At 43.3% G+C, this 17,351-nt stretch overlaps 1 long non-coding RNA gene across 1 annotated transcript in view; it reads left to right on the plus strand.

The window, feature by feature from the left end:
• The first annotated feature begins 377 nt into the window (after window positions 1-377).
• Window positions 378-17,351, plus strand: part of LOC309797360 — a 54,757-nt gene continuing 37,783 nt past the window's right edge. The window contains exons 1-2 of the long non-coding RNA XR_014292612.1: window positions 378-494; window positions 1,643-1,739. This is a non-coding gene — a long non-coding RNA (uncharacterized lncRNA). The remainder of the gene's footprint in view (window positions 495-1,642; window positions 1,740-17,351) is intronic.

Below are 17,351 nucleotides of genomic sequence, written 5' to 3' on the forward strand. Positions count from 1 at the left end.
AGCAGAGACATAATTAGAAAGGTAAAAATTCATATTTAATTTTGAACTTAAAGTGTTTTATGGATTTTACACCTTTAATAGGATAGTAAGCACAGCAGCAACAATCATTTGTGAATATTTACCATAGACCGTGTATCTTTCTAACTTTGTAGTGTAGGACTCCAGGAAAAATGCCTGGGCTGCGGTCACAGTGGGCGGGGCCCTCAGGCCGGGCCGCCCCTCCAGGACCCCCGACGGGGCCCTGCGCTCCTGGCGGCTCCCTCCCCCGGCGCCTCCGTCCCTCCCGGAAGGCCTCGGGGCAGAGCGATCCCACCCGCTGCGCCCAGAACGGAGCCCGCGTTTCCACAGAGCTGGAGCTCCCGGCTCGAGATCTCTTCCCTCCGCCTTCACGGAACTGCCCCGGAGCCCGCGGCGAGGGCGGCCTCACTGACGCTGCCGGCTCTGGAGGGGCCCCGGAGGCCGAAGCCGCGACAGTCGTGCGGACGGCGGGCCGGGTAAGCGGGCGCCGACCCTCCGCCTGGTCAGGTGCCCGGGCGGCAGGGCAAGACCAGCTTCTGAGGGGCAGGGGTTCGCTGCCACCCGCCGCTGCTGTGCAGAAAGGGCGGCCCCCAGCGTTTGGTTCCGGGGAACTTCGGTCCCTCCTCTCGCCCCTGCCCTCGGCCTGGCTCGCGGGGCCTGGGGGGCGTGGGGAGGGGGTCGGCCTGAGTGTCCTGAGGGGAAACGGGGCAAGGGAGGCGCAGGGCCCGGCTGCAGCGTCAGCGCGCCTCCCCCCGACTGCGGGGAAGGCGGCTAAAAACTCCTCCCGAGGCTCGCAGGCCCCTTATTCAGCGGAGTCCCTCTGCCCTCCTTCCTCCCTGAGCTAAAGGACCGGGGGAGGGGACAGGGCAGGGCACTGGCGCAGGTAATGGGGACCATCAGCAGGTGATTGTTAACTAAGGCAAACCGGCTCTCCCAACGTGAGGAATGCAGCGCTTTTCTTTGTTTGCGGAGATGCCAGAGGCTGGGCTCCCTGAATTCCTTCCTTTCATATGCACCTCAGCGCTCTGGGGCCTGCATTCTGTATTTGCATATCCTGAGATCCTCAGGGCTCGCGGCTCACACTGGAGGGCTGCAAGGGCTGATGACTGTGATATCCTTTGTTTACTGAGATGGCAAGAAATATTCCATTTCTCACAGGCTTGAGGGGCACAGAGTGAAAAGGGTAGGAGAATCTCACTCGGCATGTACTTCGGTTTACATGTAGATAATATGTAAACTTAACTGTGTTACTAGAGGTTCTCAAGTGCGATCAATTGTACCACTGCCCTCTATGGATTAACTTCATGAATATCATAAGATAAATGCCTATAGAATTGACTTAATCCATTTAAATAGGATAATGGTTTTTAAAGGAAACATAATAGAAATATGACAACAAATCCCTTACCACTAAAGGCTGGGTCTGGAGCAACCTAAATAAATGTTCCATTGTTAAAATATTGAAAGATGTATTCAATAGAAATATCAACAAAAATGACAAATAATGAGGGCAGCAGAATGTTGAAATGTTCTATCTTTATCATTAAAGTGGCAGAACATCATGTATTAGTAGGCGCTGGGGGCAGAAGATGCCTGATTTTATACCTTTGTCATATTTGTACAGTTGTTTCAACAAGTAACTTAAAGACCAAATGGAAAAAAAGGAGGTTTGTGCCTGAGATCATGTTGATGTGAAACCAGGGATGGCCACCTTGTCCCAGGTGAGTTAAGTTTACCTGGCAGGTAGACCGCAGAGCTCCTGAGAAGCAAGGGTTGGAATTTTTCTGCTGGGTGCCCCTTAGGTTCTGTGACTTGACTGATTGTGAGTCATGTTTGGGGAAAGACCTGATCACAGGAAAAGGGTGGGGAAGAGTGATTTGGGGAGCAGCTAACAACATGCATCATGGCTCATGGCTTGAATGAATTTTAAAGAAACAGGAAAACAAATGCTTCTTATGGAATCAGAGAATGTCCAGCCGGACAATCCCAGAAAATGAGGAACACCTATCCCATTTTCCAGATGAGAAAACAGAGGCCCAGCAAGGTGAAATCCCTCACCCAAGTTGCACCCGTCTCTCCTCCCCACTACATGGTTCATGAAAGCACGACTTTTCCTGTCGTGATCACTGCTGAACCCCAAAAAGGACCAGGCATCTAGCCGCTGCTCCAAAAATTTTGGTTGACTGTAGGAACAATGCTATTTCTTTCTTTCTCACTCTTATTCAGGATTGTGCCAAGAACTCCCCAGGCTGCAATGTAATTCGATAAATGTAAATATTAATTGAGTTTTGTTGTGATGAGGACTTAGGCTTTGGGGGTAACAGACTTGGTTCAGATCTTGGTTCTGCCACTCAATAGCTGTTTGGCTTTGGGAAAATTACTAAACCTCTCTGAGCTTATTTCCTCCTTTGTAAAGTGGGGATAAATGTATCTGAGCCAGCAGAGCACCTGCATGAGAGATGTGCAGTAAATATTGGTCTTTCTCACTCTCCCACGCCATCTCTGTGCTTCCCAGAGAAGTTGTACAGAAGGATATAGTACTTTTAAAAATTAATTAATTAATTAATTAATTTTTGGCTGTGTTGGGTCTTCGTTGCTGTGCGTGGGCTTTCTCCAGTTGCGGCGAGCGGGGGCTACTCTTTGTTGTGGTGCGCGGGCTTCTCATTGCAGTGGCTTCTCTTGCTGCGCTTGTTGTGGAACACCGGCTCTAGGCACACGGGCTTCAGTAGTTGTGGCCTGCAGGTTCACTAGTTGTGGCGCATGGGCATAGCTGCTCCGCAGCATGTGAGATCTTCCCTGACCAGGGCTCGAACCCATGTCCCCTGCGTTGGCAGGCATATTCTTAACCACTGCGCCACCGGGGAAGTCCAATATAGTACTTTATAAAGAGGGGTTTTAATTGATTTCAGATAGTGTACATGTTTCTTGTAGAAACGATTTTTCCACTATAGAAACATTAACATGCAATACCACTACAAATGCGGTATTCTATGGGTTAGATATTATCAGTACATTTTATAAGTAATTGGGCAAAGGCCAAAGCACTAGGTACTGGGGAGTAAGAAGTCTCAAGTCTGGGGTGCCCCCCACCCCAATTTCAAGAGCAGGGTGTGTTTTTCAAATCCATATTTCATCTGGTCTTTGTTTCTCATCCATCCTCTGTGTCTGCCTTTCACAAAAGGCTCAGATCCTCCACTTTCACACCCTCCCGGCTGGCTGTGCCCCAGCTCCCGTCCTGGAACCTCTGCACGCATGGGTGTGCCTGCTCTCCCTGGGCCTCGCCAGCTTTGCCAGGGAGCTGCTGTACCGTGCACTGGTAGCTGTACCCCAGGGTGCCTGGACCCTTCTGGTACGTGAAGTGCACCCTCATCACCAGGAGTGCACGCCCATCCCCTTACCTTATATCCTGCCTCTAAGCCAGGCTTGGGGGTGACTAGTGTGCCTTCAGCTATGTGAGGTGCTGGGATCAAAGTGAAGTTCCCAACTTTTGAAGTTGCAGGCTTGAGGGGCACACAGTGATTTAAAGTCGGGTCACCTGACTTAAAGGGGGGGCTGATTGCTTTAAAGCCAGGGCAGCTGGCTTAAACCCTGCGTCCCTCCGCTGCAGGACGAGACCAACTTTGGCGGTGCTCGGGTTTGCTCCAAGCCAGCACTGCTGTGCAGGAAGAGCTTCCAGTAGCGCCTTAGTGCGGGGGGACTTGGTCCGTTGTCTTGCCGCTGCCCTCAGAGCGGGGCCACCTGCTCTTCTGGAGGAGAATCAGGGAGGGGGAAGTGCAGAGTCCCGGCTGGAGTTGCGGCACCCCTTGTCTGATGGCAGGGAAGGGGGGACGGGGCTGTGTGGTGTCCTGGGGCTGGACTCACCAGGTCGACTCAGCCTCTCAGCCTCCTAACCTCACCCCACACACCCCACAAGAGTCTCCAATAATATGTAATTGTGCCTTAGGTTCTCGGTCTTCAAACTCATACCCAGGCTCCCCGGTCCCTTGATTTAGCCAATTCCTCTGTGCTCTTTCTTCTATTAGATACAGTCCCAGAGGGAGGGGCTGGGGGATGGGACTGGAGGGACCCCGGCAGCACTGGCCTAGGCTGACTAAAGAGATCCAGGGCCTGCGCTATCACACATGTGCGAGGACCCTTAAGGCGCAATCGAGGGGGCCGGTTAGAGGCAGTCCTTGTTGCCTCAAGTGAGTATGGATCACCGTCGGGTGGGGAGCATGCTGACCCCTGAGAAGTACTGTTAGAAGGATGTGTTCCTCCCTCGGCTTCAAGGACGTGGGTGGGCTTCAGGGCTCCATTTCCCCTCCAGACCTCCAGGGCTGACTGCACCCCAGCGGCCTTGCAGACCTGGCTTCCTGTCCCAGAACTTGCCAGGCTCCAGGAAGAATCCAGACTGCAGAGATGGTGCTTGAGCGCTCCAGCTTAAGAAGTGCTGTCCCTGGGGACCCAACAGTGGAGGGAGGAAGGGTGAAGGGAGTAGGGGGGTGGGGTTGGGAGGGGTGGCTGCCCTGGGAGATGTTGAGAGAGAAATATCGCCCCCCACACCCCCTGCCCCCTGCAACTGACTGACCCACTGATGCCATAGGATCTCAGGCCCTTTTAGTCAGAGATGCCTCGGTTTCTTTACTCCTGTGTTCAAAACTATGCAAAACCAACTCTTCATCCTCTTGCTGCCTGGCCAGGACTTGTAAAGCACTGTTCTTTTGGAGCACTCGTTCCCTAAACTGCAGTTTGGAGCTGTCCCAGCTATTTAAAGGTGTTCTCCTTAAACTGAGACTAAATCCTACTCTTTTGGAAAAACGCCCTGCACTTCCGAGGAGATCATGTTTTCTGCCCATTCCTTCCTTCTACTTCCCTCTTAAGAAGCCCTGTGCTCAAAGGGCTTGGTGACTTATTTTTTGCTTGATGTCAAAAAGAAACCTTCCCCATGCACCGCAAAAATCTTTCCTGGAGCATAGGTGTTTCAAAACCATGACCGTGTTTTGCAGTCAGTATACCCTGGGTAGACTGCCTAGCAATCCCTCCAAGAGCCAGAGGTGAGCATAATCAACTTATTTGATTGGATGCCCTTCAGGTTTAGGAAGGTCCCATTCTTATGCCCCAGCAGATAAGACAGGGCCCTGGATGGCTGTGGCTGTGATTAGATAACTTCTGATGATTTTATTTCCCTTACTGAGCTGCTGCTTCTAGGTTAAATTCATTTTATTACCTGTCTTTTTTTTTTTTTTTTTTTGCGGTACGCGGGCCGCTCACTGTTGTGGTTTCTCTCATCGTGGAGCACAGGCTCCGGACGCACAGGCTCAGCGGCCATGGCTCATAGGCCTAGCCGCTCCGCGGCATGTGGGATCCTCCCGTACTGGGGCATGAACCTGTGTCCCCCGCATTGCAGGCGGACTCTCAACCACTGCGCCACCAGAGAAGCCCTACCTGTACATTTTTAAAGAAAGACTGAAAAAGTCACTGTAATAGATCAGGAGTCTGAGCTCAGGGTTAGTCAAAGGTACTCACAGGGAGGAAGGTGGATAAACATAGGTGCGTAAAATAGGAGGGTTGGCAAGTACAGCCAGGACAACCGGGTTCACCGTGCGTACTAATAAAGGCCAGAATCTCCTCATTTATCTCTGGTGGGAAGTTCTGATGGTTTCTCAGGATCAAACTCAAATCATATTCAAACTAGGGGGCTTCCCAGAAGGCGCTGAAGCACCGGCAGAACCCACCTGCGCTCCCACCTTGGCACTCCAGGATCAGAGTTGGGTTTGGAGGTGGGGTTGCTGTAACCCCAAGGAGGTGAGCAGAGAGGAGGAGTTGATTACCGGTCTCCTCTGACTCTCTGGCCCAAATTGCCTGGCTTCACGGGGGGGCAGAGTTTTGCTTTGAGCAACTTATGGGGCACTTCCAGACTGGTGGGGTTGCCCAGTGGCCCGACAGTCTGACAGGCTGGCTGCGGTGTGACCGCCCTTTGTTTCTTCAGAACCTGTTCATCAGGAGGTGCATGGTTGCGGAAGTCCATTCACCGCCCACCCCCCCACCCCCCGAGGGTGATGGCACCTTCCCTGGCTGTACCCTATGATCACCAGGTACTTGAAATGAATGCAAGGTTTTTGACTTCAAGGAAGAGCTCACATAACCCCTTCTGCCTCATAATGTGTGGGATTTACTATAATGGAAGGACATTATAAAGAACAGGTAGAAAACTCACCTGTTGGTCTCCATGTAGGAGTTTATTTTGCATGAATCTCTCCTACATGAGTAGATAGCAGAGGTTTATTTTTGTTCCCGTGTGTGTAGTTGTGGCAGAGGACATAGGTATGGTGGTTTGAAGCCCTCGAAGAAATATTCTCAGAATTCTCAAGACTTCTCTTGATTGGAACCGAAAGAGACCTGGAAAAGGAGGAAAAGCAAAGGAGGAGGGAGAACGAATGGCTGTTTCTCAGTAAATTCACCTTCCTGGTTGATTTTTCTGTCTTCTCATTTCTTTTAACTTCTATGTATGTCTAATGGAATGATGTAGAAAGGCTGATTTTTATGCTTTAAAAGATTTTACATCACAAAGAAACTAGAAGTGGTTAACAGAACTTATTCACATCAATGTCACATAGAGACTTTGATATTAAATTTGTATACTAAAATAGGTTAATCCAAATTTTCTCTTTCTTTTTGAGTGAATATTTGTAACATATTTTTGTAGATAATAATTTATCCTAGATATACAAAATTGTGAGAATGGGTACCATTTTTCACCACTTAAATGATTTCTTTTAAATGAATAGATCGTACACTTTAAAGGCCAATGTTGTCTTACATGTTGTTTTTTAATTCCTTGATTTCCGAAACTTGTGTTTATTTAATTGATTTCTATCTAATAATCTGTCTCCCCTTTATTGTTTCTTACTTTATATTTTATTGATCTATAGTTAATTTACATTATTATATTAGTTTCAGAGGTACAACATGGTGACTCATAAATGTTTAGGTTCTTCTCCATTTATACTTATTATAAAAGAGTGGCTCTATTCCCCAGGCTACACAGAACGTCACTGTAGATGATTGCTTTTATACGAAGTGGATTCTTCCTCAGAACCTCCTACCACTATTTTGCTGCTCCGCCCTGTCTCTCGCTGCTGGTAACCACTAGTCTGTTCTTTAATCCGTGAGTCTGTTTCATTGTTGTTGTTGTATTCAATGTTTTAGATGCACGTGTAAGTGATAACCTACCAGGCTTGTTTCCTCTGCGGCTTATTTTACTAAGCGTAATACCCTCCAAGTCCATCCATGTTCTTGCAAATGGCAACATTTCATTTTTTGCTGAAGTCATCATAAATATCATTTTTTATCCCCTAACCTATTGATGAACACTCAGTTTGACTCTATATCTTGGCTATGGCAAATAACACTGTTATGAACATTGGTGTGCAGTTATTTTTTTTTTTAAATAGTGTTTTTGTTTTCTTCTGATATACCCAAGAGGGAAATTGCTGGATATTATGGTAGTTCTATTTTTAGTTTTTGGTGGAACCTCCATTCTTCTTTCCACAGTAGCTGCACTACTTCACATTCACATCAAGAGTTTACAAGAGTTTCCCTTTCTCCACATCCTCACTAACCTTTGTTATTTGTGACCTTTTTGATGACAGCCATTCTGACAAGACTGAGGTGATATATCTCATAGTTTTGATTTGCATTTTATTGCCGATTAGCTATGTTTAGCATCTTTGTGCATTCTGGCTGTCTATCTGTATTTTTTCCTTGGAAAAATGTCTATTTAGGTCTTCTCATTTTTTAAAAAAATATTTTGGGTGCAGTTCTGATATTGAGTTGTATGTGCTGTTTCTGTAGTTTAGATATGAACCCTTGGTTGGTCATCTTTTTGGTGTTAACCTCTTATCATGTGCAAATATTGTCTCTCCTTCAGCAGGTTGTCTTTTCATTTTGTCTTTGGTTTCCTTTGCTGTGCAAAATCTTTTAAGTTTAGTGAAGTCCCATTTGTTTATTTTTGCTTTTGTTTCATTTGCCTTAGTAGACTGAACGCAAAACTGTTGCTATCATTTATGTTGAAGAATGTTCTGTATTTTCCTCTCTGGGTTTTATGGTCCTACATTTAGGTTTTTATTCAGTTTTGCGTTAATTTTATATACCGTGTGCTAAAATACTCTAATTTTATTCTTTTCCATGTAGCTGACCAGTTTTCCTAGTACCACTTATTGAAGAGACAGTTCTTTCTCCATATTGCCTGCTTTGTCATAAATCAATTAAATATACGCGTGTGGGCTTATTTTTGGGATCTCTATTCTATTCCAGTGATCTTTGTGTCTGTTTTTGCTCCAGTCCGATGCTCTTTGATTACTGTTGCTTTGCAGTATAATCTGAAGTAAAGGTGCCTGATGCCTCCAGCTCTGTTCTTTCTCAAGATTGTTTGGCTATTTGGGGTCTTTGTGTTTCTATACAAATTTTAAAATTACTTTTTCAAGCTCTATGAAAATGCTTTGGTATTCTGATAGGGATTGCATTAAATCTGTAGATTGTCTTTGGCAGTATGGTTATTTTAACAGTATTAATTCTTCCAGTCCATGCACCTGCTATATTTTCTCATCTTTTTCTGTTGCCTTCAACTTGTTTCACCAATGGCTGATACATTTCTGAGTACATGTCTTTTACCTGCTTAGGTGTATTTGTTCCTAGGTATCTTATTCTTTTTGGTGTGATTGCATATGGTATTGTTTTCTTAATTTTTTTCTTTCTGACAGCTTTGAGTTTTGTTTTTTTCTTCTTTTTCTAATTCCTTCAGGTGTAATGTTAGGTTGTTTATTTGATATTTTTCTTGTTTCCTAAGAGTAAGCTTGTATCACTATAACTTCCCCCTGTGAACTGCGTTGGCTGTGTCCCATAGATTTTGGATCACTGTGTGTTCATTTTCATTTCTCTTGGGTATTTTTAGAATCCCTCTTTAATTTCTTCACTGTTCCTTTCTTCCCCTTTTATTCGTCTGTGATGTGAGGACTATCTTTAATATGATGTTTGGATTTCTTTCAGTTGTGTGTGTGTGTGTATGTGTGTGTGTGTGTGTGTGATTATTTCAGTTGCTGAGCTCTTAGTTTCACGTGGACACTAACAACCCTGCATTGTTACTCTGCTCCCCCACAGTTACTGAATTTGACCTTGTATTTTACATCTACTTGTTTTGTGTGTCCCTTAACTTCTTATTGTGAATATAGATGAGTTTATTACTGTTTTCTTTCGTCCTTCCTATTAGCTGTGTACATGGTTGATTTACTGCCTTTGTTGAATATTTGCCTTATCCAATGAGGTTTTTCCTTTAGTAAGTTTCCTTTTCTAATTTTTATGTTTCAGTCGTGGCCTTTTCTTTTTCACTGAGAAAAGCCCCTTTAAGATTCCTCATAAAGCTGGTTTGGCGATGCTGAGCTCTTTTAGTTTTGCTTCTCTGTAAAACTTTAGATCTCACCATCAAATCTGAAGGAGAGCCTTGCTGGGTAGAGTATTTTTGGTTATAGGCTTTTCCCTTTCGTGACTTTAAATATACCATGCCACTCCCTTCTGGAATGCAGAGGTTATCCTGAAAAGCCAGCTGATAACTTAATGCAAGTTCCCATGTTTGTAACTTGTTGCTTTTCCTTTGCTCCTTTTAATAGTGTCTTTTTATCTTTATTTTTTTGCCATTTTAATTACAATGGGTCTTGGTGTGGTCTTCTTTGGGTTGATCCCGTTTTGGCCTTGCTGTGTTTACTGGACTTGGATGTCTGTTTTCTTTCCCAAGTTATGGAAGTTTTCAGCTCTTATGTCTTCAGGTATGTTCTACACTGCTTTCTCTTTCCTTTTTGCTTCTGGGACCAGTATAATGCAAATATTAGTACACTTGATGTTGTTTCACAAGTCTGTTCAACTTTCCTCATTTCATTTTAATCTATTGTTTTACAGTTCATCTTCAGTGATTGCCAGTACTCTCTCCTTCAGTTTTCTGATTCATTCCTCTGTATCATTTAGTCTACAGTAGTTTCCTTTTAGTGTATTTTTCATTTCCGTTATTGTAGTCCTCATCTCTGTTTTGTTGTTCTTTAATTGTCTAACTCTTTTTTCAAACATTCTAACTTCTTGCTCTGGTCGTCCATTCTTCTCCTGAGTTCTTTGATCATCTTTACAGTCATTACCTTGAACTCTTTGTTGGGCAGATTGGCTATCTCCACTTCACTTAGATCTTCTGAGTTCTTATCTTGTTCCTTCATTTGGATCGTGTTTCTGTGTCACCTCATTTTTCTTAACTTGCTGTTTTTATTGTTATGTATGTAGTAGGTTCGTTACATTTCCTGAACCTTGGAGAAGTGGCCTTTTGTAGGAGAGGTCCTATGTGTCCCAGCAGCCCACTGTCCCCTGGTCACCAGAGCTATATGTTCTAAGTGTACCCCCTATGTGGGCTGCTTGGTGGGCTGACTACTGTTGGTGGTCAGGTAATCTTGGCTGCCCCCAGAGTGCTTGTTTGCCAGACTCTGCCTGGTATGGAAGCTGTCTGTGCTTCTTGGTGAGGCTAAATCAAAAGGCAGCTGGCTGCACAACTCTGGGGGACACCAAATCTAGTGATGGTTCACTTATGGGTAGAATTGCAGTCCAGGTGATATCAAGGCTAGTGCCCAGTCACTGGTCTTGGGGCGATGCTGGCTACTGGGAGGAAGACACAGGTCCTGAGTTCTGGCTGCAGGGCCCAGGAGTCGCAGAGTTGGTGTTGGATCACTGTTCCTGACACAGCTATCTGCAGGATCTGGGGTACCCCTAATCTTGTGTTTGCATTCTGATGGGCAGGGTCAGTGCCTAGCTGAGTCCATGGCTGTTTCTGGCCTGCAAGTGAGTGTTCTGGTCACACAGGCTGCTGGGTTGTGGTATTCCTGGAGCTGTTGTGTGCCTGTTGGTGTATGAGGCTGATCCCACTGCTAGAGCAGGTTTTCTGTTGGGTAGGTCCAAGCTCCATCGAGTCCCTGTGCAGTGATCAGCTGCTGACGGTGAGGCTGATTCCAAGGCCAGAACAGGCTCACTTGTCAGAGGGGCCAGGGACTCTGGGGCTGGTGCCTGTCCACTGAGGTGTGGAGGCTGGTCCTGGGGCTTTTGGTGGCTGGGCCCATGTCCAGGGGCAGCTGTGCATTGAGAGGGTCTGAAGGCAGCCTGTTTGCTGGTGGATGGGGCTATGCCCCTTCTCAGTTAGTTTCTTGGCCTGCAGCATCCTAGTACTTGTATCTATAGTCTGGTGGAAATGGGTAGGGCCAGGTCCTGAGGCTAAAAAGATAGAGGGAGGATTCTGAAATTATGCTTGCTGGTACCAGTGGCCACAAGGTAGAAGGAGCTCCCCCAGATGGCTTCTGCCAGTGTCTATGTCCCTGAGGCTGTGCTGTAGTTGCCTCTGGACTCTCTGGGAGACTCTCCAAGATCAGGAGGTAGGTGTGACCCAGGATCCGTTCAAATGACTGCTTCTCTTCTGATTCTCGGATCATGTGGGATTTTGTGAGCACCTTTTAAGAGTGGAATCTCTATTTCCCACAACCCTCTGGCTCTCTGGAAAATAAGCACCACTGGTCTTCAAAGCCCAACTTTCTGGGAACTCTTCTTTCCAGCACAGGGTCCCTGGGCTTGGGAGCCTGATGATGGGTTCATACCCCTTGCTACCTGGGAGCACCTCAGAAATTGTAATTATTCTCCCATTTGTGGGCCACCCACCTGGGGGTTTGGGTCTTGGCTCTGTTGAGATTTTGCCCTTCCTCCCTGTCTTGCCGAGGTGCCCTCCTTATATCTTTAGCTCTAAAACATCTTTTATGGTAGGTCCCGGCCTTTTTCATGAATTGCTGTTCTGTAAAGAGTTGTGACTTTGGTGTGCCCATGAGAGGCATCAAGCTCTGGGTTTTTGAATGCTACCATTTTGGACAATCTCTCTGCTTCATTCTTAAATTATATTATTCAATTTTTCTTAGTATCTTATTTGATTAGTGATAGTGTGAAATTTATTATCACTCATGTTTACTTCACCTGTTTTTAAAAATTGTATAGTGCATTCATTCATTTTGAAATGAAGGTAGTGACCTGTGAACTTCCATACCTCAAAAATCAAGGATAGGACAAAAGCCTTTTCTACCTGTGTTACTCTCAAACTCTGCACCCCACCCCAGCCTGGGGATTAACCTCTTGCACCCATGCTCACCTTCTGTTTTTAGACTGTTAACCATCACTGCATCTGTATGTGTGTTGACAAAGTGAACTGTAGTGTTTCCAGATTTTGTGTTTTGTTTTTTGGATTAGGGTAGAGTCCTACTATGAATGTACATTTACTGGTCTGCTGAAGTTCATATTAAACCTGTCAAGCACATTACAAGAATTGGGATTGCTTGTATATACACTTTGATAAATTTTAGAGAGAATGGTAGAACAGAAGTAAATTGTATTTCAAATCCCACAGTATTCTCACACCATGAAAACCCTTCCCTTTTTAATATATTTGTGTGTAGCTTATCTTTATGCCCATATTATATTTCCCAGAGATGCGTAAGTGTTATGTTTCTTGCTAGGACATTTACCGTATTGTTCAAAGTCAGGCGTTTTGTGGTTTTAGCCTGATCATATTTCCATGAACTCACAAATACAAGATCGTCTCTCACACTGTCTTTTACTCCCTGCTGTTTTATATTGCCCTCCTTATTCTCAGTCCTGGTCTTTCTTTATGCTCTTCAGCAACCTGGATAGTTTATACTATTTTCTCCCTTATTCAAGACCAATAGAATAGAATAGAATAACCAGAAATAAACCCTGATATATGGCCAAATGATTTTTGACAAGTTGCCAAGACTTTTCAAAGTAGAAAGGACAGTATTTTTAACAAATGGTGCTGAGAAGTCTTGTTGTCAACATGCAAAAGAAGGAAGATGGACCCTTCCCTAACATCATATGCAAAAATTAATGAAAACGTATCAAGAAACTAAATATAAGGCCTAATAAAATTAAAAGTCTTAGCAGAGGACACAGGACAAGAGCTTCATGACATTGGATTTGGCAGTTTTCCTCAATATGAAATGAAGGAACAACAAAGGTACAGCTAACAAAAAAATAAACAATTTGCAGTACATAATTTTAAAAAATGTGTATCAAAGAAATGTAAACAGAATAAAATGGCAACCCACAAGATGGGAGAAAATATTTGAAAGCCATCTATCTGACAAGAGATTCCTATTCAGAATATACAGAGAATTCCTACAACTCAACAAGAAGCAAACACCCTGATTCAAAAATGGATAAAAGAGTTGAATAGATGGTTCTTCAAAAAGATGTACAAATGATTAAGTGCTTGAATAGATGCTCCATATCACTAAATGCATGTTTATATATTTGTGTGCATGCATACACACACAAGCACACACACACATACACAAGCAGAAAACAAGTATTGGTGAGGATGTGAGGGAGTTGGAAGCATTGTGCTCTGTCAGTGCGAGTGTAGAATGATATAGCTGCTTTGCAAAAGAGTATGGCAATTTTTCAGATATTGAAAAATAGACTTACTACATGATCCAGGAATTGTACTATGAGGTATACCCAAAGGAATTGAAATCAGGGTCTTAAAGTAATATTTGTACTCCAGTGTTTAGAGCAGTAATAATCACAGTAGCTAAAATATGAAAGCAACCTAAGTGTTTATCCACTAGTTCCTGGATAAGCAAAGTGTGGTATACCCATATAATACAGTATTATTCAGTGTTAAGAAGGAAAAGATCTAGGAATATGCTACAACATGGATGAATCCTGAGGAAATTTAGCTACCAAATATGCCATTTTTGTGACTTTTAGTGAGTCATAACAATGCAACTACTTATTTCAATTATATGGGGTATTTAGTGTAGTCAAAACCATAGAAATTGGGAGGGTAATGATGCTTTTCAGGTGGTTATGGAACAAAAAGGAAAGTTATGTTTAAAGGATATAGAGTTACAGTTTTAAAACGTAGAAAAGAATTAGAAAGATAAATGGCGATGTTGATCGCCCAATAATATGAATGTATTTAATATCACTGAACGGTGCACTTTATAATAATTAACATGTTATATTTTATGTTATTTGATTTTACCAACATACAAAATTGGGAAAGAATGTAATATCAGGAAAGGGAGTGGCCCTGGGATACAGCAGAGAGTAATCAGAAGGGTGAGACACTGCATATGTTGAAGAAGAAGAGCTGAGAGTCTTCATTGGACAGAAGAGACTTTATAAAAAAGAAAAAAAATTACTCTGAGGGTGTATTAAATAGATATCTGTGGGTGTACTGCTATCTCCCATGGGTTATCTTTAAGAGTCTTTACTAAAGTCCATAAGGCTTGCTGAGGCTTTTTTAAAAACTGGATTCCCTAGGAGATAATTAGAGGGTGGTACTTAAGTCTATGTCTAGGTTGACAGATTTTGCAGGGAAGACGAACCTGAGAACAGTGGAGGTCCTGAGAGTGTAAGTACATGGAAATTGGAAAAAATAATAATAAAGGGAATTAGGAAAACTTTTGACTTCGAAGGTCATGTATTACTGAGTCAGACCTGAGGTTTCTAAGGAGTTATATACACAGTTGCTATTTGGATTGCTTGTTGATGAAGATCAGTGGAAAAACTAGAGTCGTTTCCAAGTGTAGGTAAGATATAATGAGAGGATGGAAGTGGGAAGTAGGGAGGCCCAGAGAAAAGTGGGAAGGTCATACTGGGCCAAGATGGTAGTAACATCCAGCAGAACGAATGGTAGGGCAGACTATGGATTCACCTTTTTTATTTCGGCTCCCCACCTCATCCTTAATAATTCTTTGGGAATATTTCATTGTTCTGTGATGCAGGTACAGAATTCAAGTGAGGAGACTACACCCGCAGTGTCCAGCTGTCTGAATCCTCAGTGTGTTTCAAATGATGGAGAACTATTGCTTTTTTATGAGAATAGTTAGTACCTCGTAGCTAAGCTTTAGCTGGAGCTTATGCAAGATTGATTCCACTTTATATATACTGTTGGCATGGAGGTTCCTCCTCCTCTTTTCTTGACCGTTATGAAATGAACCTATATTTCTCAATGTTTGTGTATATCAGATAAATACATTAAGTAAAGGAACCTTATATATTGCTCCCTGCATAGTTTGCCCTTTCTTGTTTCTCTTTTACCTTTACTAAATTAGCACAGGGAGAGACCGTGCAATGTTCTAATCAGGAGAGATTAGAACATCATATTTCTAGAGAGGTTGGTTGGACAGAGCAGGGGTCCCAGTGAGAATCAAAGCTTCTGTTTCTACTTGGAAGTGTACCTGTATAGAGTAGAGGGCTCCAGGAAATATCCCAGAATATTGCAATGTCCCTGAGGGAGATCATTAAGAGAGGCAGGATCTGGTCCCAGATCAGTGTACTATGACATGTTTGTTAGTCATCTGGTGTGAGGTTCTCAGAGCCAATCCCATATGGTAAGGCTGAGTGCAGAGTATGAAGAACCTGTGAAAGCCTTTGATTGAATGTTAAAGATGAAGCTCTGATTTTCGGGAGAATTTTCTTACCTGACTGAATGTCACCCTTCTGTGGGGATGAGATTCTGTGCTTTTCTTCTCTTGATGACCACTGACTGAAAGTCATTAGAGGATCATGTCTAGACAGCATTCTTTATTTAATTTCTTAAAGAAGAAAACATAGAAAACATTTTTATCCACTTTCAAATTGAGGATCAAGGGGAATGACATCAGTGAAAATGTCAGAGTAGGGAGCTCTAGCTTGTGTCCATCACCAGAAACACTGACATACGTGGTAAAACCTGTCAGAATGATCCTATCAACACATGTAAGTTTTCTTTTCTTTTTGCCCTGTAGATTTATCTTTCACTGAAACTTAACTTACTACAGAATGTGGAGAATTAACAGGGAAGTAGAAATTGTATTTCCTGATGAGAGAATCACTAAGTCACATTAGCTGTTCTGAGCTATGTCTTACTCACCGTGACTGTAATTAAAACAAACAAACAAACAAAACACTTTTTTCTTTAAGTCAGTTCTGACATTTCCTCGTTAAACACAAGGTAACAGATACAGATTTAGATCTACCAGAATTGAGCAAGATGTTGATTGTACCTGTGCTGAATATATGAGCATGACCTGCTACAAATCTTCATTATACTTATTGCCACAACTGACAAATTCCCTTTGGCCACTGCCGATATGTTGCATGTAAGGAATGCATAGGACACTAACCCCAGCTGGTCACAGGTAAACTCTGCCACGTGGATTGCTGCATGTTTTCCTGCTGGAAGACCACACATTCTCGAGTATCATGACTGCAGAGTATGTGGGCTCTTCTTTTTTCTGGATAAAGGTTAGATAATCACCTAATTTTATGAGAAATATATAAATTGTATTTGCATATTCTTCAGGTTTTTATTTATCCATTCTCTTTCAAGTCCTAAGTGCAAATATTAAAGTGATTTCCAAGAGGGTGGTAAATAAGACAGCTACGTTTATGCTCCAAAATTATCAATAAAGCATAATACAATTGTAAACGCATTAATGTGTGATTAATATGTAGATACTTATGTAAATACAATTTTAATAATGCTTTGTGGAGAGCTTCAGAAGCTAGGTATTTAAAAAAAACAATAAGGAGTTCTTGAAACTCTCAGGGAATTATATAGAAGTCTTTGTGTCTATAAATATCAATGTGGAATAATGCATTTTCTCAGAAATAAACTAGGCATAAAATTGTAGGAAAAAACTTCATGAAATGAAAGAGTATGTGAGATGGACATACAAGAAAAAGAATATTCTCAGAGAATAATGAACATTGTGAATTTCAGCAGAAGTGTAATGCAGATTCAGAGAGTAAAACTTTGGAGAGCCTACTTATGAGTTCCTCATATTGCATCTTTGGAGAGACGGTAGTCATTTGAAATATGATGTGATAAGATGACGTTAACATACTTAAATACTTTCATTTAGAAATGACCATTTAGAACCAGAATAAATGAAAGAGAGCACAAAATTATGTTTTTGTTGATTTTTGAAGATCTCAGGTGAGTGCTGATAATATCAATATATATGATGTCAGGCTTCCCTGGTGGTGCAGTGTTTGAGAGTCCGCCTGCCGATGTAGGGGACATGGGTTCGTGCCCCGGTCCGGGAAGATCCCACATGCCGTGAAGCGGCTAGGCCCGTGAGCCATGGCCGCAGAGCCTGCACGTCCGGAGCCTATGCTCCACAATGGGAGAGCCCACAACAGTGATAGGCCCGCGTACCACAAAAAAAACAAAAACAAAAACAAAACAAAACAAAAATAACATGATGTCTTTCACTGCAAAA

This window comes from Mesoplodon mirus (assembly GCF_964341445.2).
Source record: "Mesoplodon mirus genome assembly, contig: HAP1_SCAFFOLD_366, whole genome shotgun sequence".
Lineage (NCBI taxonomy): Eukaryota > Metazoa > Chordata > Mammalia > Artiodactyla > Ziphiidae > Mesoplodon > Mesoplodon mirus.